Raw genomic sequence first — 27,576 nt, 5'->3', positions numbered from 1 at the left:
CACTAAGCAGAACAAAATTTTGAGGACCGGCCGATTGTTCTGCTTACCGAAGAAAACATGTCTGGACGTGATCTAAAATTTTACTTAAACTTGGAAATAAAACTCATCAATTTATTCAAAGGCCGCACAAAGCAGAACAAAATTCCGGTAACCGGCCGATCGTTCTGCTTACCGCACAAAGCAAAACTAAATTTTGATAACCGGCCGATTGTTCTGCTTTCTGAAGAAAATATGTCTGAACGCGATCTCCGATCTTTCTACGTCCAATTCAATACACGAACAAACTAGCACTGATTGTTTCACTTTCTTATTAATTTAATCGCCCGCACAGCAGAACCGGACATTCCGATAACCGCGCGATCGTTCTGCGTCCAACACAAAACACGAAAAAATACGCACCTTTCGGGGAGAACTCGCTTTTCGGGAAAGAAAAACAGCCTAGAGAGTGATAACCATTTTTCGCTCACTTCGATTGCCGCCAAACGTTGGTTTGTTCTTTTCCTTTCATATTCGAGTCTTTTCGTGACACCATAAATGCAAATGGTAGTAGCTTATGTGGACCAAATAACTTAACGCTTTCATACAGATAACGTGGCGGTATGGCTAGAGTAAGCGCATCCCCACAGCTATTATTGTTACTATTCTGGGTTCAAATCCCGGCGCGGCCATACAATTTTGTAATTGTTCTGCGATAATTCTCGCGAAAAGTGAGTGAGAGGGTAAAAGTGATGAAACGAAAAAGGATTTTCATCTAATAGGCAATATTTTCGTTTATCTTCCCAGGTTAATCCTGGAGAAAGATTGATGGGTGAAAGATGATCATCAACATAAACAAAGAAAACAGATTCTCCCTTGGCTCGAAAAACGCGTGCTTTGGTCTCATCGAAACGAAAAGTCGAAACCCTGCTCGCCACTATTGGTACAGTTGCACCACTATGGGTGCAAGGGAGTCAATTTTGTTAAGAAAAATCATTGTTTTCAATAGTTTTTCAAGCGAAATCTTAAGATAAGTTGCATTTAACAGGATATTCAAAGCACGACGCATCAACTGAAACCATCATAAAGTGTATAAATATGATAAATCTCATTAAAACCACACTACCTCCACTATTGGTGCTACCTCCACTAAGGGTACGGTTACCCTATATGCAAAAAATATAAATTAATAAGGTACACTGGGGGAAGTGGAAAAGGAAAAATCGATAGTGCATGTTTGAATTAGTGTAAAACCAGTTTAAAAGATCTAAATGTGTTCAATCAAAATGGGCTATCAAAAACAGTCAATTTTGCACCAACTGTGCGGTAATTCATACCATTTTGGTCGCTTGAAATTTATGGAAATAGATTTTAAAATTAGGAGTTGTTTTTCCACTTACCCTAGTGGGATGGGGTAAGTGGAAAACCCATGTTACCTTGACCTTCAATAGTGATGAGTAGTTACATATAACTAAAATCAATACGATAATTGCTCTGAGTATCTTTTGTGGAATAATTTCATTACCTTAACGGAATAGATCCTCAAGGAATTCTCGTAATAGCTAGAGGAGGGCTGGTTTTGCCTTCTCGAACACTAAGTGTACGTAAAGTCTATATGTTCGCCAAAAAGATGAACTTTTTCAAGGAAAAATGTGACTTACAGGGTTATAGACTAATCAACTTAGTTTAACGAATTGATATGATGTCTGTATGTGCGTATTTGTATGTAAGTGTGTGCGCAAAGCACGTACAAAATTATCAGCTATTCTTAAGCACTTGTCCTTAACCAATTTGTTCGCAAAAAAAAATGCATTCAACGGCGAAACTTGTTATTAATAAAAATTAATGTGAATTATACAATATATTTACCTATCAGTGCTATTTTAACTTTCTTATACATTTTTTTTCATATGTAGTACATGTGAAAGGCATCAATACCGATAGGTGGATTAATCAGGCATTTTCTCATTTATATTAGTCCAATCACCACTGGAATCACAATGATAACAAAAAAGGAACATATTTAGATTCACAGCTATCGAAATAAACACTGGAGGGAAGAAAAAAATTGCGTAATTAGAATATTATCCACTTCCCCCGCAGTGTTTGATACCTGGGGTAAGTGTAAAATCTTTGAATTATTTGCTTTCTTGGTACAAACCACTACCAATTGAATGGGATTAGTTTAATTGTATTATAATGGTCACCTGTGATATAAATTCACTTGAAAAAATGACAATTGGTGCAAATAAGAATTGATTTTATGAATGCAAAAATCAACTTTTCGCGAAACCTAAAATTACAGTTCAAGCGTTAACCGTGTTAGCGTATGTATAATACAAATTTCAACATAGTATTAGTGTGAGCATCAAAGTATATTCTTGCATAATGTTATGATGTGGTAAAAACTGTAAAGTATGTACAATTCCAATTTTTCGAATCGATTTTTACACTTACCCCCTTTTTCCACTTCCCCCAGTGTACCTTAATACCAATAATACTTACTGATCGTGGCTTCTCGGGAAACTGTAAAATGGATGGTTTCCACTTCCCTGATGATTTCCACAGGTATAAAATTCACATTTACGGCCCATGGTTATAATATTACGTTTAAACCGAGGTTTCAACAGTGGATATTCGAGTGGTAGAGTACAGATTTTATTGGATTCATGTCAAAACAAAACAAACATTTGACAGTGCTGTCGAAACATCTGAAAACTTTCAGAAGGAAAATCGTAAGTATAATGGACTTAACCACGAGCGTCTTTTTTTTCCCACGATTCTTCTTCTTGTCGGTCGGAAAAGTGACATCCGCTGCGGGTCAATGAATAATTCAGTAAACTCAGAGCATTTTAGTTCACCGGATGTTCATGTCGTGGTTCATTTTTTGTAAACATTACCCGCAGCGGATGTTTTCTTCTTACTGAAAATCGGCGCGTGACGTCATCGTGGCTTAGTCCATTGGATAACATATTTTGTTTTTGTAGTAAAAAAAATAGTAATAAATAGTTTTTATTTAAAATTGTTCAATTTTTGTTTAAAACTTAGGTTCAGACGCATAATGCTATATTATTTTAAATCCGCATGCTATTGCACTTTCTCGATTATGAAATTGAATTAAAACATAAACAGATAATAATATCACAGACAAACAGACATAACACTCATAAAATTTCCATCGTTCACTGATTTACTGAGCAATTCAAATATTCATTAGTTGGCCAATCGATCACTCGTGGCGCGCACATCGGAATTGCTCTAGTTTGACGTTTGCTCACTATCGCCATCTGGTTCGTGATTTGCCCAACTAACTTAAATCAACAGATGTCGTTAGTGTTTGAACGACGATGAATTTGATGAGTGAATGTTCAATGTGTTACGTCTGTTTGTCTGTGATAATATGTTGTGATTTTAAATTTATTTTCATGCACACACACTTAGAATAAATTACCGACTTCGGTAGTTCATTTACCGAATTCTCAACAGTTGAACGTTTGGTAATGAGTTTTTTTTTTTTTTTTTTTTTTTTTTTTATTCAGACTAAGGCCGAAGTGGCCTGTGCGGTATATAAGAGTCTTCTCCATTCGGCTCGGTCCATGGCTACACGTCGCCAACCACGCAGTCTACGGAGGGTCCGCAAGTCATCTTCCACCTGATCGATCCACCTTGCCCGCTGCGCACCTCGCCTTCTTGTGCCCGTCGGATCGTTGTCGAGAACCATTTTCACCGGGTTACTGTCCGACATTCTGGCTACGTGCCCGGCCCATCGCAGACGTCCGATTTTCGCGGTGTGAACGATGGATGGTTCTCCCAACAGCTGATGCAATTCGTGGTTCATTCGCCTCCTCCACGTACCGTCCGCCATCTGCACCCCACCATAGATGGTACGCAGCACTTTCCTTTCGAAAACTCCAAGTGCGCGTTGGTCCTCCACGAGCATCGTCCAGGTCTCGTGTCCGTAGAGGACTACCGGTCTAATTAGCGTTTTGTAGATTGTCAGTTTGGTACGGCGGCAAACTCTATTCGATCGGAGCGTCTTGCGGAGTCCAAAGTACGTACGATTTCCAGCCACTATGCGTCTCCGAATTTCTCTGCTGGTGTCATTTTCGGCAGTCACCAGTGAGCCCAAGTACACAAATTCTTCTACCACCTCGATTTCGTCACCACCGATGCAAACTCGCGGTGGGTGGCTCACATTGTCTTCTCTTGAACCTCTTCCTATCATGTACTTCGTCTTCGACGTGTTGATGACTAGTCCGATCCGCTTAGCTTCCCTCTTCAGTCTGATGTAGGCTTCCTCCATCTTCTCAAAGTTACGTGCCATAATATCTATGTCGTCGGCGAAACCAAATAGCTGGACGGACTTATTGAAAATTGTACCACTCGTGTTAATCCCTGCTCTTCGTATTACACCTTCCAGAGCGATGTTGAATAGCAAACACGAAAGACCATCACCTTGCCGTAACCCTCTGCGGGTTTCGAAGGGACTCGAGAATGCCCTGAAACTCGAACTACGCACATCACCCGATCCATCGTCGCTTTGATCAACCGTGTCAGTTTATCCGGAAAACCGTGTTCGTGCATTAGCTGCCATAGCTGGTCCCGATCGATTGTATCATATGCGGCTTTGAAGTCGATGAATAGATGATGTGTGGGCACGTTGTATTCGCGGCATTTCTGCAGTACTTGGCGAATGGCAAACACCTGGTCCGTGGTGGAGCGTTCGCCCATAAAACCCGCCTGGTACTGCCCCACGAGCTCCCTTGCAGTTGGTGCTAGTCGACGGCATAAAATTTGGGAGAGTACCTTGTAGGCGGCGTTCAGCAATGTGATTGCGCGGTAGTTGCTACAATCCAGCTTATCGCCCTTTTAGTAGATGGGACACACGACACCTTCCATCCACTCCTGCGGCAAAACTTCCTCCTCCCAAATCTTGGTAATGACCCAGTGCAGCGCTCTAGCCAGTGCCTCACTACCGTGTTTAAATAGCTCTCCTGGTAGTTGGTCAACCCCAGGGGCTTTGGGGCTTAAGCCGCGGCGTCCGACTTCGACGCGTGTTGTACACCGTCGAGAGTTTTGAGCGCAGGCATACTGCAACGAGGTAGTGGTCGGATTCAATATTCGCACTGCGGTAAGTGCGGACGTTCGTGATGTCGGAGAAGAATTTACCGTCGATTAGAACGTGGTCGATTTGGTTTTCCGTTTCTTGGTTAGGTGATCTCCATGTGGCCTTGTGGATATTTTTGCGGGGAAAGAAGGTGCTTCGGACTACCATTCCGCGGGAGGCTGCGAAGTTTATGCATCGTTGGCCGTTGTCATTCGATACGGTGTGCAGACTATCCGGTCCGATGACCGGTCTATACATTTCCTCCCTTCCTACCTGTGCGTTCATGTCGCCGATGACGATTTTAACGTCCCGCAGTGGGCATCCATCGTATGTCTGCTCCAGCTGTGCGTAGAACGCTTCTTTCTCGTTGTCGGGTCACCCTTCGTGTTGGTAGTTTACGTTGATGATGCTATAGTTGAAGAAACGGCCTTTAATTCTCAGCTTGCACATCCTTGCGTTGATTGGCTGCCACCCAATCACGCGTTGGCGCATCTTACCCAGCACTATGAAGCCGGTTCCCAGCTCGTTGGTGGTGCCACAGCTTTGGTAGAAGGTAGCCGCTCGATGCCCGCTTTTCCACACTTTCTGTCCTGATCTACGATGTAATTCATCGTAGATCATCCTGTCGCAACCTGCGAAACCTAGCGACTTGCAATTCCATGTTCCAAGCTTCCAATCATGATCCTGTATTCGTCGCCTAGGTCTTTGCCGATTATATCGAGTCGCATTATCTCTTATATTGTTCGTAATGATTGGTTTTCTAGGCGGCTTATTGGGCCTGCGCAAACCTCCTGTCTCGTCGGAGGGCCGTCGTGTCAGGGCTGTTTAGCGTCCCACCTAACACCAGGACTTGGGCTTGTGCGCTTTGAGCGGCACACGGTCGCTTTGGTGGAGCCTACTTGCGGATACATGCAGCTTTTTATAGAGGTTTAACAGGGCCCACTGTCAAACCCCACCACATCCTAGACAAGCCCCACAACTCGCAGATGGCCTGGGGAGGGATCGTCAAGCCCTTGGACATAGTCCCTGCTGCCCGTAATGAGTGGTAATGAGTGCGGTAAACGAATAAATTACTGATCGTTCGGTAATCTAAATATCATCTGAGAAATGTCAATTTTACCGTACAGATCGGTAAAGTTGTGCATTCACCGAAATGTTCGGTGATGGGGAACATTCTGTTGATTCTTATTAGAATTATTTGTTTACTATTTTCGAATACAAGAGCAAATATTATTGCGGGTCAATTCAATACATACTTTATTGTGCTTTATTGAAAGTTTAAAAAAGAAAAAACCCAGATTAATCCACCTAGCGGTGATGGCGCCTTTCTCGGGCAAAAAGGTGATAAATGTAGCTTTTACGCTTACACCTCGATGATGTACAAGAAAGGCAAAACAGTTACACCGTCTAATGTTATGATAGAAAATTTACACTAGTAGACGACAGATGGCGCTGCCAAAAGTTTCTCGAATTTCCTATGTTCGAATTTTGACTTTCGGACAATTTCATAGTACTATGAAACTGAACGAAGAGCATACTTACGCCTAAATGCGTGCAACACGAGCATCTTTATAGTACGATGAAACTCTTAATGGGAGCAAGCCACGGATAAACTTTGAAAATATTCATAGATTCAAGGCATTTTTCATCACACATTATTGTTCTATGTGACTATGTCTCATCACTATTTTAATATTATCTATTTTTGGCAATTTGCAATTATTATGAAATTCAATAGTGATCAACAACGTTTTAGTCTCTGTCGGATGCAACTTGTTGCAAGAAAATCGGTTAAGAGTTTCTATGTGAAAATTTGGCTAATGTTTTTTATGGCATTTTGTGCACACACACACGCACACACATACACACACACACGCACACACGGACAGACAGACATTTGTTCAGCTCATCGAGCTGAGTCGAATGGTATATAACACTATGGGTCTCCGGGACTTCTATCAAAAATTCGAATTTGGAGTGAAATGATAGCCTTTCGGTACAACTTAGTTGTACGAGAAAGGCAACAAGCATCAAAATATCCCATCGTTGATCAGCGGTTACATATGGTTTACTACTCAAAGGTCTTCTTAAAAGCAGGCTTCGGTGTTTTTGCTCCAAAGTGAGGCTATCTATAGATATGGCAGGTGATGCGGCGGAAAGCCAATGGAAGGAAACATCCAAATGATGATAAACACTTGCTTTATTGGGATTGGAAATAATTGCCGTTAGCGTGAAACTTTTCTATTGTGCTTTTTTACTTAGCTTTATCAACTTGAATGAAACTAATTCGAAAACAACGCGTATAAACCATAAATAAATGAATGTAAAAAATACTGCCGCTGCAACTTGACACCAATGGAGTCTCATAGGTTTGACGTGTGACCCGAGCAACACACATGTTGTAAATCAGTCTATTATACTCATATACGACTAAATTTGGTCATATATGAGTTATTTTAACCAAATCAACGTGAATTGTGCTGCTAGGGGACTTTACCGAAATTTCAGTTAGATATTACCGATCTGTCGGTAGTACAGAAGATTCACATTTTATTCGGTAAAAATGATGACATTTCCCCCACAATCACCGAAGTTCAGTAACATTCAATGTCAACAAGAGAGAAAATACCGAAATATCTGTGATTTTCCCAATCACCGATCAATTCGGCAAAATAATTTACCGAACTCTTGAGCTCTGTTTAAGTGTGCATATTTGGAGCACGCAAATAAGCCTAACATTCAATCTATCTCACTATTCTTTTAAATCGAAATGAATTTAAACTGTGCTTGCTTGCAAAATTCAATAGAATGCAATTTAATATCAAATGTTAATTCGTTAAGGGATAGCCTGTAATTTTACACGTCGTTTAATTTTCAAAAAAATGTTTGCTGTGTGGGATATTTTTAACAGCTCGTTCTCGGTCTATTTTTAACTAAATTGCAAGCGGTTTCACCTGTGATCAAGGGGAATAGTAGTTCCAGCATGTAGATGGGTAAAATGCTCAGGATGACCCTCCCTCTTTTAGAGGGGGGAGTTTTGAAGTGTGGCATAAGTCATTTTTTGAGCAAATGTTTAGTATTTTGAAATTTTTAACGTCGTAACAGGTGTTTTAGTATAAGTAATTAATGGTCAATGTGAATGGTTGACTACAATGGTCGAATAAACATAAATTGACCTCCAGGTGACCTTCCAATAGGTTCCGGGAACCCGGAATATCCGGTATAAAAGGCCAGCAAAGAATCACCGAATATATCGGTCTTCCGACACCTCAAACTTCTCAGAATCTCATGGGTAACTTAGAAAACGCCATAGTTTCTTGGGAGGGTAAAGTGGCCATTTGATGGCCACGGAAAAGGTTCCGGAAACCCGGAATTTCCGGTACAAAAGGCAAAAATAAAACTTCACAACAAATCTGGCTTCCGACACCTCAACCCTCTCAGAATCTCATAAGTTATCTAGAAAACGCCCTAGTATCTTGGTAAGGTAATACTGACCGTGCGTTGACCATGGAACAGGTTCCGGAAACCCGGAATTTCCGGTAGAAAATGGCCCATAAAAGTACAAAACAAATTTGGCTTCCGACACCTCAAACTTCTCAGAATCTCATGAGTAATCTAGAAAACGCCATATTTTTTGGTAGAGTAAAACTGGCCGTGCGGTGGCCATAGAACAGGTTCCGGAAACCCGGAATTTCCGGTACAAAAGGCAAACATAAAACTACATAACAAAATTGGCTTCCAACACCTCAAACTTCTCAGAATCTCACGAGTAACTAAGAATATGCCATAGTTTTCAGCATAGTTTTTTTTTGAAAACTCATATGTGAATATGTACGTTATGTGGAAGATATGTTGACGTGTACTATACACATGTGGAAGTATTGGCTTGAGAAATGGATTGCGAGTGATTTGAATTTGGGAATCTCGAGCTCGTTCAGTAGCCGCTAGGTTGCGAAGGCCGACGGAGGTCCTTCGTAGCTTAGTTGGTTAAAGCACCAGACTAGCGTACTGTAGGGTCATGGGTTCGAGTCCCATCGAAGGGAAAGTGGTTACCTCCAATACATTTTCCCAATCAATATCTTCCACATAACGTACATATTCACATATGAGTTTTCATAACATTGTAAATTAACGTCCAAATCAGGTGGTTTAATCCCCGGGAATAGGCAATTAACTTTGATTGAACTGATAGTTTTTTTGTTGGGATGATCACGGAAAATGTTTCGGAAACCCGTAATCTCCGGCACGAAAGGCCAACATAAAACTACAATACAAATTAGTCTTCCAACACCTCAAACTTCTCAGAATATCATAAGTAATCCAGAAAACTTCTTAGTTCCTTGGTAGAGTAAAACTGGCCATGTGATGACCACGGAATAGATTCCAAAAGTCAGTATCAAGCAGTACAAAAGGCCATTATAGAACCTCGAAATTAAGCGGTCTTCCGACACTTCAAACTTCTAAGAATCTCATGAGTAATTTTGAAAACGCTATAGTTTCATGATAGGTTTCGGGAACCCGGAATATCCAGTACAAAAAGCCACGCTAGGTTATCGGAATGGGCTTTCCAGAGACTCCGAATCTTGCCAGTATTTCTCTAAAAGAACACTTTGGCATTTTCTGGATTACTCGGGTAATTCTCAGAAGTTCAAGGTGTCGGAAGACTGATTTGTAGAAATGCTCGATGTATGTGTCTTTTTCACTGGAAATACTGGATTTCTGGAACCTGTTCCGTGGCCATTGCATGGCCATTTCTACCCTACAAACAATTTACGATTTTGTGAAAAGTTTGAGGCGTCGATAGACTGACTTATTTTGTAGTTCTATGTAGGCCTTCACTTGTACGTAGTTTCTTATGGAGTACCGAGTACCTAACAAACCCAGCCCTAGCAAAATCCATTTTCCGAGCTAGGGCTTTAATTTGTTTTAGTTAAGGATTACGCTACCAATCAAAGTATCTGAAGTTTAACTAACTTAACACTTTTCCCTGAAGATGACGGAAATTCTCATTGCAGGACAAATGTTTTAGCTAGAAATGGTTTTGTACATATAGCTAAATCCCAGGTGTGGTGCTCTACTGGTGATATTATAAAAGCAATTCAAAGAGGTGGCTAGGGCTCCGATACTTGGTCAAATAACAGTATTACGGTTCTGTTTTCTCAAGAAATGATTGAATTCTTATGATACGGGGCGCACATTCAATGATATTGTTCTTTGCAAAGGGTCCAAATCTCGCTTATCTTTTCAAAACGACCTAAGTAACATTTTTTTAATGAATTAATTTGAGTACTGCAATCAAAAGCCTTCATGTTGTTCTGTGGATTGCGCTATTCAAATTAATTCATGGAAAAAATGTTACTTAGGTCCTTTTGAAAAGTTAAGCGAGAAATAGACTATCATGATCCTCTTGAGAGAGAAAAAGCAAGAACTATATCGAAACCGATACTGCATTGCTTCTTCTTCTTCTTCTTCTTATTGGCATTACATCCCCACACTGGGGGACAAAAAACAAAAAACTAAGGCGTTTTCTAGATTACTCATGAGATTCTGCGAAGTTTGAGGTGTCGGAAGCCTAATTTGTTTTCTTGTTATTTGTTTTATGTTGGCCATTTCTACCGGAAATTCCGGGTTTCCGGAACCTTTTCCGTGACCATCGCATGGTCAGTTTTACCCTACTAAAAAACTATGGCGTTTTCTAAGTTACCCATGAGATTCTGAGAAGTTTGAGGTGTCGGAAGACCGATATATTCGGTGATTCTTTGCTGGCCTTTTATACCGGATATTCCGGGTTCCCGGAACCTATTGGAAGGTCACCTGAAGGTCAATTTATGTTTATTCGACCATTGTAGTCAACCATTCACATTGACCATTAATTACTTATACTAAAACACCTGTAACGACGTTAAAAATTTCAAAATACTAAACATTTGCTCAACAAATGACTTATGCCACACTTCAAAACTCCCCCCTCTAAAAGAGGGAGGGTCATCCTGAGCATTTTACCCATCTAAATGCTGGAACTACTATTCCCCTTGATCACAGTTGAAACCGCTTGCAATTTAGTTAAAAATTGACCGAGAACGTGCTGTTTCAAGTTGTCATGATTCGTCCCGGCAGTTTGAGGGTTAAATAGGGAGCGGGACCATTTGGGCAGCACCCCCTATTCCCGTCCGCAACGTTAATAACTCGACCGCCTTCCAATCAAATGGCTTTATTGTCTTGTACATCACTAGATATCGACAGAAACTAATTATGTACTAAAAAACAAGTAATTAGGTTGTAATGCGCTCGAGTAATGAACGTTGTTGACGGGAATAGGGGGTGCTGCCCAAATGCTTCTCTACCCTAGCAATCTAGAGATAAGTTACTGATGCAAACCTTCGATTGCAGCTCCATCTGCAAACTATTGGTAGTTGGAGCACGATTGCGGGTCTGATTTAAGAAGACAGTTGCGAGAATTTACACATGGGTTGTATGGGCGCCTAAATATTTGTTATCTGTGCTTTTATATTCTGAGTATGAATTTCATTTTGTGGCTTACACATGTTTACTGTGACCCTCCGGAACATCCTAGAACGTTAAATTATTTAAATTATTCCATTTCATTTATTCAAACTAAGACCACAGAGGTCTCTAGAAAAGGAGGTTAGAAAATCTGGAACACCCATGTTATCGTTAGCACTGGGGCAATTGTTCTTACTAGGATTATTAGATTTTAATCTGTGTATGATGGGTAAAAATATGACTCCCGGACCATATTCTCCGGATAATCGAGCCTCTAGGTAATTTTGCCACCGGATCATCGAGTTCGTCTTGTAATTGAATGGGATACTAGGATAATATAATAAATATAATTAAAAAAAAATCATATTGTGAATGATGAGAGGAATTATTATTATCAGAAAGAGTTTGCAATGATATTTATTTCTTCCCATGCTCCTGAAAAAAACAAAACAACTGTATCTACGTCGGTTCTTCATTGCCTCTCAACGATTCTTTTTTTTGACTGCCCAACTGCCGAGAACTATAGATCTCCAAAGCTGGTCAATTTGTATGATAAACTGCCATTGAGCACGTTTTCCTGCCTATCTGTGTATTAGATGGTTGCGGTTGCACGCCTAAATTGTGTAAAAAACTCTGAAGCATTCAAATTGTGTGCGATAGAGAATATTAAAATACCAAAGAGTATCAAAAAAACTAGTTTTAAAAACATTTATACGATTTCATTTACCTCTGCTGTCCACATAGCACTACGGCAGTATAGTCGCACCTGTATGGACCGCAAGTCGAGCACATCTGTATATGGCCTCATCTATTAAAACCATAAAATAAAAATAATGTGCTTACGCAATCCATGTTTATCTGTTGAAAGTAAGAATGCAAGAAAGAGTTCTTGTCACTTTTAGATATAAGAACAGAGGAAGTCGGCAAGAAAAAAATACTCTTCAGACATTATCCCATAATTTCGAGGTATGGTTCTTAGAAACTCTCGAATTGTTAGAATAAAGTACATATGTTCAATTATTATTGTGTGCTATTATAGTAGAACGGTGCAACGCATAAATTTCAAAATATTCGATTTTATCTATTAATTGATTAGTTGCTGTCGATTAATCGAAGTACTCGATTGGGACGAAACAAAATAATCGATTTCTTGCTAATCGATTAATTGCAAAAATCAGACATCCCTACATTCGATTGAATTAATTTTTCTATCACTTTAAAGAAATACAGGTCGTCTTTACTGAAGACCTTGTAGTTCGAATATTTACGTTGCGTGTAAGAATTTTTAGCTGTGTAGCATTGTTCGAAAAAGTCCATGGTCAGAAATAGAGGATGTTGAGATCCTTTCTCTTAATCGAATTTGTATTTTGACGTAGGACTTACGTCTTTCTTTACTATACTGGGTGTCATTTAGATTTTTGGAAATCGAGAGCGTTACGCTGGAAGGGAAGATTTCAAACGATACTAGCGCCTTTATCTTTCGATGGATTTTTAATATTTATATATCAATCGACTCGGACACTCTCCAGCAATTTGCCTATTTCATTGTAACTTAAGATTCTTAACGATAGACTATTGAAAATTTCAATTCTTGTCAAAGCCAGCAAAAATTTCATATGTAATCAATCCCGTGCATTCCTAACACGGACATAAGAATGCGGTATGTCACGGGCCTTCGGGTCTAGCGGAAGATTTTCTTCGTGTATAAAAGAAGCAGTGCCTGCCGTGTGCGAGCCATTACAGTTTGTGACAGCAACGCGTACTGACGTGCTTTTTGCTCGCGCATTGTTCGTTTCGTTCGATCGTTCGCTGTGTTTTTTTACCTACACAGCATGCAGTCGCCAGCAGTAGAACTGCCGGTGGGTCTGCGAATATGCATGAAAGAAGTGGGCGCATTTTTTTGTCATTCTGTGCTTGATGATGGTCAGATGCAGTGGGGAAAAATAAAATAAATAAAAAAAATAATTTCCAGAAGAATATTTAAATAAACATAATCTTATTCTTTGTTTTACATGTTCTAAGAAAATATATTATTAAACTTGACGTAGACTTGAAGTTTGGAATCAAAACATTAAATAATTATTCGTTGACGTATTAGCAGTACTTCCTCTATTTAAGTAGGGTTACTGCTCATTGACTTGTTTTTTATTGTTGTGATCTTTTCAGCAGTAAGCACGCATGTTAGCGAAAATAAGCAACGAAATTTGTGCTGTATTTCTTTATTTGGTAAACGGGTTCCTCTAAAATAGCACATTTGGCCCAAGTCTGAAAATTTTATTAATAGAATTTTAAAAATTCAAATGCTATCATCATTAAGAAATCTATAAATGCCCTACATTTGCTTAAGTAAATAAGGGCTTGATAGTTAGAAACAAAGCAATTCTAATTATGTATTTATTTCTTAGTTTTATTTCCAGAAGCTTTGAATAAACATATTGCTAATAATTCTACACAGCATGGAAGTTGTCGTTCCAATATCAATACCTATAATCAAACTCCATAGACCCTAAAGTTAGAAGTCAAATGTAAATACGTTGCGTTTATATAAGTCCTACGTCTACTTGCGGTTATGTTAAAAACATTACCCATTGCTAGTTTTGTTAATAACTCAATTGTTTCAAAACCTACAATCGTGGTTGTTGATTCTGGTGCAAGATGGAATCAACTTTCATCACGCCAAACCATAAACTCTTCGGAAAACTACCGCAGCTCGCCACATTATCAAAAAGAAAACATCGACGAAGAGAAATCGATCAATGCAGTTACGCCCCTATGATTCTCAGCGCTAGATATGATAGCTAAAAAAATATAGAAAATCTAAGACATCATCATCATGCTGGATCGCGGGACATTGTTCCATTGTTCAAGGCCACAACGCTTGAAAGCTGGGAATAACCCACCACGCGTCCGCTTTCCTACTTTCACTGCCGACAGTACGTGAAGGCGTGTGGAAGGGCGATATGCCTCGCGAATTCGTTAGCGGCCTCTTCCTTTATTTGTGATTGATTTTTTATTTTTGTTTCATGGTCAATATAGGTATTAGTAAAGGTGATTGTTCACAGTTGAAAAGCCTTCTCACGTGGGTAGATTTCAATCCAACGCAGTATAATATTTTCATTGCTAGATATTCACCGACCGGTACCATCAAACGATGAATCTTGCTCATTTGGCATTAATATGCAAAACATGTGATTTCCCATTGGCTTGACCGAAATTTGCATAGCTAACGAGCCTCACTGGGGTCTGTGGCAAAGGTATGAAGTGAATGCAAAGAAGGAAAATAAAGATCTTTAAAACTGTTTTTTTCGGTAAAATAATGCTTGTGAGGTTCGATGAGTGAATGTTGTGCTGAATAACTACTTTCTGTCCAAACATCATCACTCAATGGCTTCAAGGATGCATTATTAACTCTGGAAAAAGGGAGGAGTGATCGACTTTCAGTCATGAATAATGCAGCACAATAGGTAGCCAATTATTCATCGGGTCGAAAAAAAACTGCTTCACGGTGCGATTAACTTTTGTCCCGTTTTTTAATCCCCACCGGTCGTTTTCAACGTTGGTGGAACAATACGTTTAATAATTGCACCATCGATGCACACAGGCCTGCGTCACAACTGTAGGAATGAAAGAAGAAATATTGAATTGAAAGTTTGGGTGCAAAAATGTCTGTGGTGTGTTGAAACTGTGTATTTACCCGAGCAGGATGAAATAACTCAACAATATCTTATTATGTTATTGATACCCTAATTTTGTTATTGATACCCTACACTGTTTAATGCATAAGAGGTGAACAACCAAAAATATAAAATGCAAAATGCTTTAGGCATAACATACTCTGTTATTGCAATACTGGACGAGTTACTAATCATTAATCGTTTGGTATTAAAATACCTGTGCATTAGAGTGATTCAAGTTTTGACTTTTTTTTCCTCCTCTATGCGTAAACGATGACAATTGCTGTTTTATTAATTCTCCTAAATTTTTAGCTGATTTGGATGTAACTAGACTGAGCACGCGCAGTTTGAAGTTTGTATGAAAATTACTATGAAAACAGTCACTTTTGTGGAAAACCGTTCCTCAACGTTGCTCATTAAGCTCTAAAAATACTATTTATTGAACGGCTACTCAGTCTTACAATTTTCACAACGAGTTTATTATATACCCGACGTTTCGACACGGGAATTTTGTCTTTTTCAAAAAGACACAATTCCCGTGTCGAAACGTCGGGTAAATAATAAACTTGTTGTGAAAATTGTAAGACTAAGTAGCCGTTCAATAAATAGAATTAAACATACAGTCGATCCATCACCGGTAAAAAAAGCTCTAAAAATATATTACTTTATTGGCAACATAGAAAATGTTGCAATGAAACTGATCGTCTTTGTTGCGAAACGATTCTATGCTTGTAAGAAAAGTTATTAGGGAAATACCGAATCGTGGTAAATTCAATTTAACCCGTAAAAGAATAACATTAATATCAATAATGAGCATTTTTGTTTTTTTTTTTAACTTTGCTTACAAAAGTCAGATCACTTCGCAACAACAACTGTCCTTTAGCTAAGGAAGTATTCTATGAAGTCATCGAGTAGATGAAATCATCGGGTTGATCAGATTTGAATATTTCATGGGTCGCAACACGGAACGGCTTTTTGCTCAAGTGGTGATTTCTATAGTAGTTTCCAGACAAACTTCAAACTGCTCGTGCTCAGTCTAGTTACGTCCAAATAAGCAAAAAAAAAAAAAAATAGGAGGATTAATAAAACAGCAAATGCCATCGTTTAATCATAGAGGAGCGAAAAAGTCAAAATTTGAATCACTCTACTGTGCATGTTATGCCTCAATTATTTTGCATATTGATTTTTGGTAGTATTTTTTGGTATTTTCTTTTTATGCACACCAAGTTCATATCAAATTTTGTTATCTAGATCCAGGTCGTCAGTCCTGCTCCGGTAGTTGCGAAAGAGGCATACAAACCGTGAGTGAGGCTTTCCATGGTATATTATATGATTATAATCATTTCAAACCGGTCATCTGATACACCAGCCATAAAGCAGCAGACTTCCTCTCATAGTTTTAGTACTAACTTTTAGTACTTTTGGTTGCAAACGAAAAAATCGCACTATTTTTAGGTAAATTAAAACTAGTTTAAGCTAGATGTGTACAACATTTAGTGAGCAATGTTGTACATATTTAGCTTAAACTAGTTTTAATTTACCTTGTCAAACCAGTGGAGAAGCATGGTGATTTGATTTGAAACAAAACTTAAACATTGGCTACCGTTATTCCATTGATGACGTTGTCGATTACGAATTGAAACCGGGTGTTGCCATTTCAGTGTGTAATTCCATGGCTCAATTCAAATGCAGTAATTATAATTATCAGCCCACTCACTCACTTAGCAAATTAATCTCATTCATGTGCCTGCGAGTTGTAGTCAAATTCATGGAACTCACACTTTCAATGCACTTCTTGGGAAACCGATGCTCACATCTAATGGAATTATCACCTTTGAAATGAACAACAGTAGATGCCCTATCTTCAATTATTTACGCCCGAGCTACTTTCTGTTTTCCACTTCGGAGCGTTCATGTGTGGTTTAACGCATGAATATGCTTTTGTTAGGTATAGGACCTATTCACTGTGGTTTTCTTTCATACAGACAGTGAAGCTCACTTCTGGTCAAAGATACGGTAGTAGATTTATTGGCTTTGGTGATTGTACGTACTACACCCATCAAGGGTTCATATAGATTTCCCGTTGAAACTAATTATTCGATTACAAATTTGTCTTCCTTTTATTTGCACTATACAAAACATAGTTCTGTTTTTTTGAAGTTCGCCGAAATGCCTGTCTTCCCGTTTCAAAACTGAAACCAAGTGATTAACTCGATTTTTAGCAATAGATTTGCATCTCTCAAGAAGATTTGTTGTTATCGCGGTACCAAATTATTTCTGAGACTAAGTGATACTCATCATCGGTGAAGATGAATGTTTGTCAACGTATTGCAATTTTTAGCAGTAAACAATATTCATGTGAATGGTATACAGTAATATCTCGATTTTATCCAGGGCCGGATTTGGCCGTAAGGGGCCAACAGCTTGTGGGGGCCCCAAAAAGTACAAAAAAGGTTGGTTTTGGTACATAAGATTTGTGGGGCCCGGGGCCACGCAAACCCACCGCCCCCCCAAACCGGGCCTGATTTTATCACAGGTGATTTTTGGAGTGATTAAATAGGAAATGTGACAAAATCCTTTTTTATTTTTATTTTCAATTTTTTAATTTGTTTAACAAATATGAATCAGTTTATGCGTGAACAGAACCAGTAATTTCTTGTCGAAAAGTCTTACACAATATTGACAAGTTCGGACTCGATTATCCGGAATATCGATTTTTCGAATATCACCGGATAATCGAATCCCTAGAAGAAAATAACAAATCTGCCATAGAATAACGAAAAACTTATGTTTTATTTTATTTGCAGTGGGGTAGACAGAAATTATTTAGGAAAAACCCTGATTATAATCCACCTAGCTGTGTCAGTAGAGTAATTCAAATTGTTGCTTTTTTGCTTCCCGATGCGATGCTCAAACGATTGCATTTGCCATTTTAATAACACCCCTAAATTTTCAGCAAATTGTGATGTAATTTGATTGTGCACACGTCATTTAAAGTATGTATGGAAGTTATTGTGAACATCGACCCTTAAGGTCACTCCTGACGGAATCCAAGTTTCAAAGTGTTCGCGTTTTCGGGGGCACACCACTCGATACAGAGGCGGCGCACAATTGTCATTTTTGTTGATTTAGCTTTGCTGCATCGCAGCATGCGTTTTAATAAAAATGACAGTTGTGCTTTGCTTCCGTATCGAGTGGTGTGCCCCCGAAAACGCGAGCACTTTGAAACTTGGATTCCGTCAGGAGTGACCTAAACCCGAGTAGACGAAAATAGCTCAATAATATCAAATTTTGATTAGATAGCAAAATGAGATATGGACATAATTGATATAAGAGATAAAGGATCAGACGACATGATCAATATGTTGCACTAAAATATCATCAGGAGATCAAGTTATGCTATTTGTAAGAAGTGATCAAAATCATGTGCCATTAGTTTGTTCTTATCCATAGCATATCTTGCTATTCAAATGATATTTCGGGGCAAATTTTTGATATTGTTGCCTGTTCTTTTATCTCTTATATCAATCTAGTCCATATCATGTTTTGTTATTCTGTTCATTGTTTCTGGGGAAGTGAAAGACCGTTCCATAGGGAGGCCCATGATCTAATTAAATGTAATGGGGCACCAAATGGGGCCCTCTTCAGCCTAGCGGTATGATGCGCGGCCATGAAGCAAGACTATGCTGAGGGTGGCTGGGTTCAATTTCAGGTACCGGTCCAGGCAATTTCCGGATTGGAAGTAAAAATAAGTCAAAATTTGAATCACTTTACTGTATCAGTGACTTTCTGGTGTATTATGGAAAAATAGTGTTTTTGCCCGATTCAGTCGATTTTCAAAATGAAATGATAAGACAGGATTCCCATTCGTATGCAACTTGTTGGTTGAGAATAGGTGCCAAAATAATAGCTAGGCTATTTACGCACTTTTTGTACAAAAAAATAGTGCACCACACCCCAATTTGCCGCCCATAGACGATCGGTATATTATACTATGGACCTCCGAGCCATCTAAAATATATTTGTGTTTGGAGCGAACATTTAGCCTTTCCGTACACTAAGTGTTCGATTAGGAAAGGTCGTTTTGCCGAAACCCATTTGGCCGAACAAACCTTTTGGTTGAAACCCATCAAAGGGTCATTTGGCCGAAAGGGTCGTTCGGCCGAAAGTCATTTTGCCGAAAGGGTCATTTGACCGAAAGGGACGTTTGGCCGAAAGGGTCATTTGGCCGAAAGGGTCATTTGTCCGAAAGGGTCATTAGGCCGAAAGGGTCAAGGTCAGGCCAGAAGTGTTATTTGAACGAAAGGCCGAATAGAACATTTAGCCGAATAGGTCATTTAGTCGAATTAGGAATGAGAAGAGAGACGTCTTCTCACTCTCGATTTTTCTTTTTCCACTGTGAAAATTGAGAAGCGCGATTTGAGTAGTGAGACGTCTCTTACTCACTTTTCACAGTGAGAAGTGAGACGTCCCACTTCTCACTCCCCATTTCTCACTTTTCGCTGTCAAAAGTGAGAAGCGCGAAGTAAGTAGTGAGACGTTTCACTACTCACTTCGCACTCTTCTTTTTTTACAGTGAGAAATGAGGAGTGAGAAGTGAAACGTAACACACGATGTTTTAAAGGTCATTTGGCCAAAACCCATTCGGCCGAAAGCCATTTGGCCGTATGCCACTAAGCCGAACAGACCATTAGGCCGAAACCTATCTGTCTGAAAGGGTCATTTGGCCGAAAGGGTTGTATGGCCGAAAGGGTCGTTTGGCCGAATGGGTCATTTGGCCGAAAGGATCATTTGGCCGAATGGGTCATTTGGCCGAAAGAGTCGATTGGTCGAAAAGGTCGTTTGGCCGAAAGGGTCGTTTGGTCGAAAGGATCATTTAGTCGAAAGGATTATTTAGCTGAAAGGGTCATTTGGCCGAAAGGATCGTTTGGCCGAAAGGGTCATTTGGCTGAAAGGGTAATTTGATCGAAAGGGTCATTTGGCCGAATAGGACATTTGGCCGAATAGGGCATTTGGCGAAAGGGTCATTTAGCCGAATAGTTCTTTTTAAAAGTGAGAAATTAGCAATGAGAAGAAAGACGTCTTACTTCTCACTCTTCATTTTCACTTCTCACTGTAAAAAGTGAGAAGTGCGAAATTAGTAGTGAGATAGTGAGAAGAGAGAAATGAGAAATGGAAAGTGAGAAGTGACACGTCTCACTTCTCAATCATCATTTTTCACTTCTGACTGTAAAAAAGAGAAGTGCAAAGTGAGTAGTGAGACGTTTCACTACTCACTTTGCGCTCCTCTTTTTTACAGTCAGAAGTGAGAAATGAGGATTAAGAAGTGAGACGTCTGCGAAGTGGATAGTGAGACGTCTCACTACTCATTTCGCGCTTCCCACTTTTTACAGTGTGAAGAATTGACCAAATGACCCTTTGGCCAAATGACCCTTTCGGCCAAATGACTTTCGGCCAAATGGTCTGTTCGGCCAAATGGTATATTCGGCCAAACAACTTTCGGCCTAGTGTCATTCGGGCAAATGACTTTCGACTGAATGAGCTTCGGCCACCCTTCCCAGTTTTAAATAACTACCATTGATAGAATTGAGTTATAATTTTGTTATGCATTCCTGTCGGATAGTTGGCGGATTTGACGTTTAGCTGCATTAGAGTGGCCCAGCCTTGTACGGGGAGAAAAAAAGTTTTCGGATTCTACTGGGCACCCCCCAGGATTGTGCCGTTGGGTAAGAAAATCAATCGCTGAAAATTTCAGCTCAATCGCTTGTTGCATAAGCTGGCGCATTTGATTTGAAGTTTGTATGGAGATTTCAGCCAAAATATATAGGAAAATACACCTCCATCACTCTTTTGTTCAGGAGTTTGTTTTGGTATACCTGATTAAGCTCAGAATTGCAACAAAGTCAGTTGATATGTTAAAGTCAATTCAATTCCACCGAACATTATACGATGATTAAATGACTTTTTATAAAGTTTCGGATGATTTATTAGGAGTTGGGCTGTGCACCCGTAGAATTCGACAACCTTTTGTAGTTAATAAGCCTCGTCTTGATGCCGCGAGGAGCCAAATGTTAATCTCGCTAGATTTAATTTACTCAGTGACTCAGTAAAATAGTATTACCGTCTCGTATTTTCTCTGAAGTAAATTTTACAATTATGATATATGGCTTATACCTTGACCTTATATGCAGTGGATGAGCACATTCATTGTTGTAAAGCTTCATATATTGAAACTCTAACAAAAACTCTGCCACCGGATGGCTTGCTTAATTTTGGTTATTACGCCAAGTAGTCAAAAAACAACAATAATTGTGCACAATATCTTATTTTAGCCATCAAAAGTCTCTAGTGAAATGAACTTTCTGTTCGGCAAATTTCCCTAATTTCAGCTCTGGTGGTGGATGCTTTTTCAGCCCATGAAAGGTTGGTGCATTATTCACTATGAATCGTTATTCACTAAAAAGCCGTACACGGTGCACTGAACCGAGCGGTCAGTTAATGAAAATGGTCATCACTATAAAACAGACGAACAATTCACTTTCAACTTGGTAACTTGGTAAGTCCAAAATACTACTCTTCCTTTATTTATAAAAACGCTATTTTTCACTACTTCCTATTGTTTACAATTTTTCTCTTGAGTCCAACAATGTTGCATACTCTAATAAACACTGTTGCATGCTATCTACAATAACTCTCATGCAAGGATGTTATCGATCATTTAGTAATCTGCGTTCGATCACTTAGCAGTAACTTATACTAAAAGATTGAATTTAAGCTATCATTTAGTAAGTTACTGATACTTGCGCTATAGCTCCGTGTGTGTGTGTGTGTGTGTGCGTCATCCTTTATCCCTCACCCAACTGGGGGTGTTGATCAAGTAGTACTACGAATAATTTGATCAGATCTCATGCTCCGTAATGGTGCCCTTTTTGTTACGAAGACTAGTACTACAAAAAGGATTCACTTCTGCAGAAAGAAAGGTTTCTTCAGTAAGTGTTGGGAATGGGATGTACTAGATGTTCATAACAGGTACAGCAAAACTTCACAAGGACGCCCTTATTCGTACTAACTACTCAGGGAGTAGAAGGTCGAGAAGAGCCATCGTTGCTAACTAAAGCGTGAACCGGATACCTGGGACTCCCACAATATCCGCGGCAATAGCAGCAAACGATGCCCTGTACGTATTTAGTGTTAATTTTTATAGTTTGAAGTGATGAAGCAATGAAAGAAGGAAAGGAATAGAGTTGGAACGTGCTCACCAATGTAGTTTTTCCACTATCGAAGGGGCTCCACTCGTGAATAGAAAACACCAGGATCATCCGACACATCCACTTTTTTACACCTATTATTTTCATTTTTCAATTTGGGTCTGCGAATAAGCCACTTCGTTGAACACCACATCGTTTAAGGTATGTTATGAATTTCATTTGTGTCCGATCGCTACGCCACTATCTCCAAAATCACAAATTTTTTACACTAACCACATCACAACCGATGGAATTATATTATTTCACCAATGATTTGCAAACGCGGGACTTTGTCACGTAAACTTTTTTTAACAATCGTTTGCGGTGCTCCCTACAATCTTCATCTCAACTCTGTAACAACTCCGCGACACAATTTATTCAGCAATTTATCTTCTGGGAGTTATCGGCAGCCGAAACGGAAAAAAACGCACCCTGAAAATTTTTGACGGCCGTCCGTCGCGCACGGCACATTTCGATCCATTACTAGCGCTATAGCTCCGTAATAAGTTAAATTCGAACATCGACCTGTTAGGCAGAATTATAGAAAAACCATCGTACAAGAAGTCCACCATACAACACATTTTGAAATTTAGCCTCTGGGATGAGTTATTGACAAACTACTAAGTGATCGAACGCAGATTACTAAATGATCGATAACATCCTTGCTCCCATGCGACAATATCTGTATCTGTTATCTCTGAGAGCATTCGTACTCTCTAATTAGAACAATGATATGATTATTAGGGTGGTTCAAAAAATCGATATTGCTCCACAGTGCTCATCTGATTCTTTATCATGTTCTGAGTGTCCTCTGAAAATTTTAGCTCATTTGGATTAAAACTGATTTAGCACAAGCGATTCCAAGTTTGCATGCAAATTAGTATGGGGAAATTATTTTTTTCATTATACTGTTGATGACGCTTCCCCATTAAGCGCAGGTTAAAAGAAAACCTACATAGCTAAAAGGAATACTCAACATCTTTCACTCAGTGGAAATCGCATCTTAATTCATCGTTCCAATAATTAGTAATCGAATTTAATCTATACCATGGTTTTCTGGAGATAATTGCATAACTCCTCAACAGGCAACATTGCTGCTCGTGGCGCGAAAGATAGCACACACAAATTCAGGCTACTATGTTGCACTGCACATTTCAGTGATGCCCTCACAGAAGTTTAACGATCATGACTAAAGATTCGCAACCTGTCTTAAAATCGATTACTAATTACTGGGGCGATCAATCAACATGCGGGTTTCGTTGGGTGAAAGCTGTTGAGTATGCCTTTTAGCTATGTATATAAGAGGTGTTTTGGGAGATCGCGATGTGATATATATGCAGGCCATCTATGCCTTCCTTTGCTTGGCTGACATTAAACTTTAATGCCTATATTCTTCTCTTTCTCAGTTTTTTTTCTTGTCCGATTCTGTTTCTCTGTACCATGTACCCCGATGCTCTGGCCATCCGGAAGATGCTCCCTGACGAACCAAAATCGAGCACGACGCCACGCAAAACCGTTTTCAACGTTCAACGTCAAACGCCCGGATGAGCAGCTGAAATAACCTAAACCCAAATCCCTACCCCGTCCGTCCTGTATTAAGTTTTTCTAACCTTGAGTCGCCACGAGTATTATGGTCCATGTCCCCTCCTAACTAACTGTTAAGATAAGATTATATTCCATCTAAAAATATCATACTTGAGAATTGCGGCTCCGCAAAGTGTCACACACGACTGAGCCTACCAAATAAATAAACTGGTTAAAAAAAAAATTGAAATCGCTTGTGCTAAATCAGTTTTAATCCAAATGAGCTCAAATTTTCAGAGGACACTCAGAACATGATAAAGAATCAGATGAGTACTGTGGAGCAAAATCGATTTTTTGAACCACCCTAATGATTATATCTAGACCAACATTTGAAAAGGGCGTAACGATTGGTTGTGTTATCTGTTTCGATATCAACGCACCTCCGTCGTAACATTATGTTTCAACCCGGGTGAATTACCGATAACGAGTGTTTCCCGGGTTAGGGTGAGTACTACACAGAAATAAACAATAAAGAGGAGACGAAGCAAATGATAGTGTGAGGAGAAACAATACCGCAGATAAGAGATGATAGTAATCTGCTCAAACAAAATTGTACAATTGAATTCCCCTAGAAGTGGAACTCAAGCGTTATTTTTTTTAATAGAAATTAGGAGTTTAAGTGCTCATAAATATAGTAGTGCTAACCATAACGTATAGGTATGTAGAAATTGAACTAGTTTAGCAGAAATTAAACCAAATTATCCCAAGTGTAGTGAGCGAGCACGATAATTGCCACGACCGGTGTCTAAAGCAGGTACCGTGCAAGGAGAATAGCTGCATGTGTAGTACATACCATACCAATCAATTGGTGAGCCAACTAAAATTATAGAATACCCCATATATTAATTTCGGTATTCAATAGGAATCCGCACTACCGTAATCCTTGTAAACGAACGCACACATATTCAGAACCCAACGAAAGCAACTAAACGTAAGTTATAGTTTTAAGTATTTTCTGGAATCGTGAAATACCCTTTGCTCTTTATCGAACAGGGGTTTTATAAACGCTATTGCGACGAAGCGAAATTGAAAGATATGAAATAATGAATCTGTACATTGCTGTTAATCTTCCCTTATATATTCCTCGTCTCTGTAGGAAAATTATATTCTCCCATTCAGTATCGGATCACGTGACTTTTATTCATTTCCGGTTCGGAGAATTATAATTTCGAAACTTCGTTGAACTGAGATTCAACAGCATATAATTTTCGTTTACTGAAACGGTGCAGTTGACTCGAAGGCGATGTCTAATCGCGGTCAAATAAAATCGGGGATAAAAGGTGACAAGAATGTGCGAGATAAGTCAATACAAAGTGGTGATGCCGGTGGTGAAAATGATGGTGATGAAAATGGTGGTGGTGATGGTGGTAATCCTGTGGTGGTAATCGAGGATCAAACTATGGAAGGTCACACATGCAAAACATGTCGAGGAATAGATACCGAAGAGATGGTCCAGTGCGACAATTGCGATGGATGGCACCATTTCTCCTGCGTAGGCGTATCGGAAGAAGTTGCTGACAAGAGTTGGAGTTGCACTAATTGCGTTACCGCGAAATGGATCCAACTAACAGAGTCAACTTTACCAAGAAAAGCCATAATGGAGAACAATAGCCTAGATCGAAGGTCGACCAAGAGCCAGCCGATCGGAATGACAAGGATAAGCACCAACGTTGATCCAGTAAATCCTGTGTCACTCGCAGCTTCCAATTCAGCCTTGAATCGCTCGGAAAACCATCAGTCGGTGCCTGCCGAAGCTAGCCGTTATTCAGAACTTCTAGTTCGCAGTGCAGAGAAGGCGTTGTCGGTGATTTCTATTAGTGCATCACAAAAGTCAACGGCCAACCGTGCAAAATTGCAGTTAAAACGATTAGAGGAAGAGAGGGAGTTTAAAACGCAGCAAGAAGAACGTTGTAGAATCGCCGAGGAGAAGGCAGCTCAGGATCATCGAGAATATTTGGAGGAAAAGTATCGTCTGCTTGAGGAGGTCATGAGTGCAAAAGGATCCAGTTGTCGTAGCGAAGCTTCAAGTCGGGTAAATGATTGGGTTGATCAAGTACAACATACGGGAGAGGCAGCAATGCCTAACTGTAGCAGAACAGTAGATCAGAATCCTAAACGTGCAATTGAGCAGACCAGACCTACCGGGCAATACGAACAGCCACGTATCCGCTTCGAATCGTGTGCCCAAAGCAGATCTGCCTGCAACGATCGCCTTCATTTCAGCGATCTGAACCAACAGTTCCACTCCGCACCGCAATCATCACGTTTTGAACCGAGTAGTCGCTTCAATACAGCAAGGCCATCAAAGGAGATGAACCCGTTCAGCTGTCATGCTGGACCATCAGCTACAAATCCCACTCTGTTGGATATCATACCATCTGCATCAACGACAGATCTGATCACACGTGGTGGTGTAAAACAACGAGTACCATTGAGCTCGGCGTGTAGAAACCCATTGAACTCTACCACTATAGACGCGCCTGCACTAGATCCACCGGCATGTTCTACGGGCATTCAGCGGCCGAATCTTCGAGGTAGTGTTTGTGCATCCCACGAATCGTATCAAGAGGATTATCAAGATGAATTCCAGCTCTCCCGTTCCCAAGTTGCAGCTAGACAGGCTGTCCCAAAAGATCTACCCACATTCTCTGGAGATCCAGAGGAATGGCCAGTTTTCTTGTCGATGTACAACCGTACGACTGCAATGTGTGGGTTCTCCGAAGAAGAAAATATTGTACGCTTGCAGAAGAGCCTGAAAGGAAAGGCATATGAAGCAGTTGAATGCCGTCTCATGCACCCAAGGAATATTGCAGGCATCTTATCGACTCTTAGGATGCTGTTTGGGCAACCCGAGGTAATAATTCAATCGCTTATCGATAAGATGAGCGAAATCCAGGCGATTAGAGAAGACAAACTGGATACATTAATCGATTTCGCGGTGCATGTACAAAATTTTTGTGCCACAGTGGAAGCATGCGAGATGCATGAGCATATGTACAATATCACATTGCTTCATCAGTTAGTTGGCAAGCTTCCTCCTTCTCTTAAACTCAACTGGGCACAGCATCGTCTAACGCTACCTGCAATCAGCTTATCTGCCTTTGGTACTTGGATCTATTCGCTAGCGGAAGCGGCAAGTGTCGTCGTTATGCCGGCGGTCCAACCTGAGAAAAATCTACGTTGTGAAACTCGGGGACTTAAGAAAGGCAATGCATACCTTAATACTCATTCTGAAGCATCATCATCCGAAGAAAACGAAAAGCCGCTTTCAAAAACGCAGGACGCTAGAAGACTATCGCTAGTAAAATCAGTCTGTCCTGTCTGCAAGAAAAGTTGCAAGTCTGCCGATAAATGTGAACGTTTTCTGGAACTTTCGAGGGATTCTCGATGGGCCGCTGTTAGAGAGTTTGGTTACTGCCGCACCTGTCTTCGGATGCATAAAGGAAGTTGCAATGCCAAGCCGTGTGGGAAACATGGATGTAGT

Source organism: Armigeres subalbatus, chromosome 3 (genome assembly GCF_024139115.2).
Source record: "Armigeres subalbatus isolate Guangzhou_Male chromosome 3, GZ_Asu_2, whole genome shotgun sequence".
NCBI classification, from domain to species: domain Eukaryota; kingdom Metazoa; phylum Arthropoda; class Insecta; order Diptera; family Culicidae; genus Armigeres; species Armigeres subalbatus.
The sequence above is the reverse complement of the archived record's forward strand: the minus strand, read 5'-3'. Positions refer to the sequence as shown.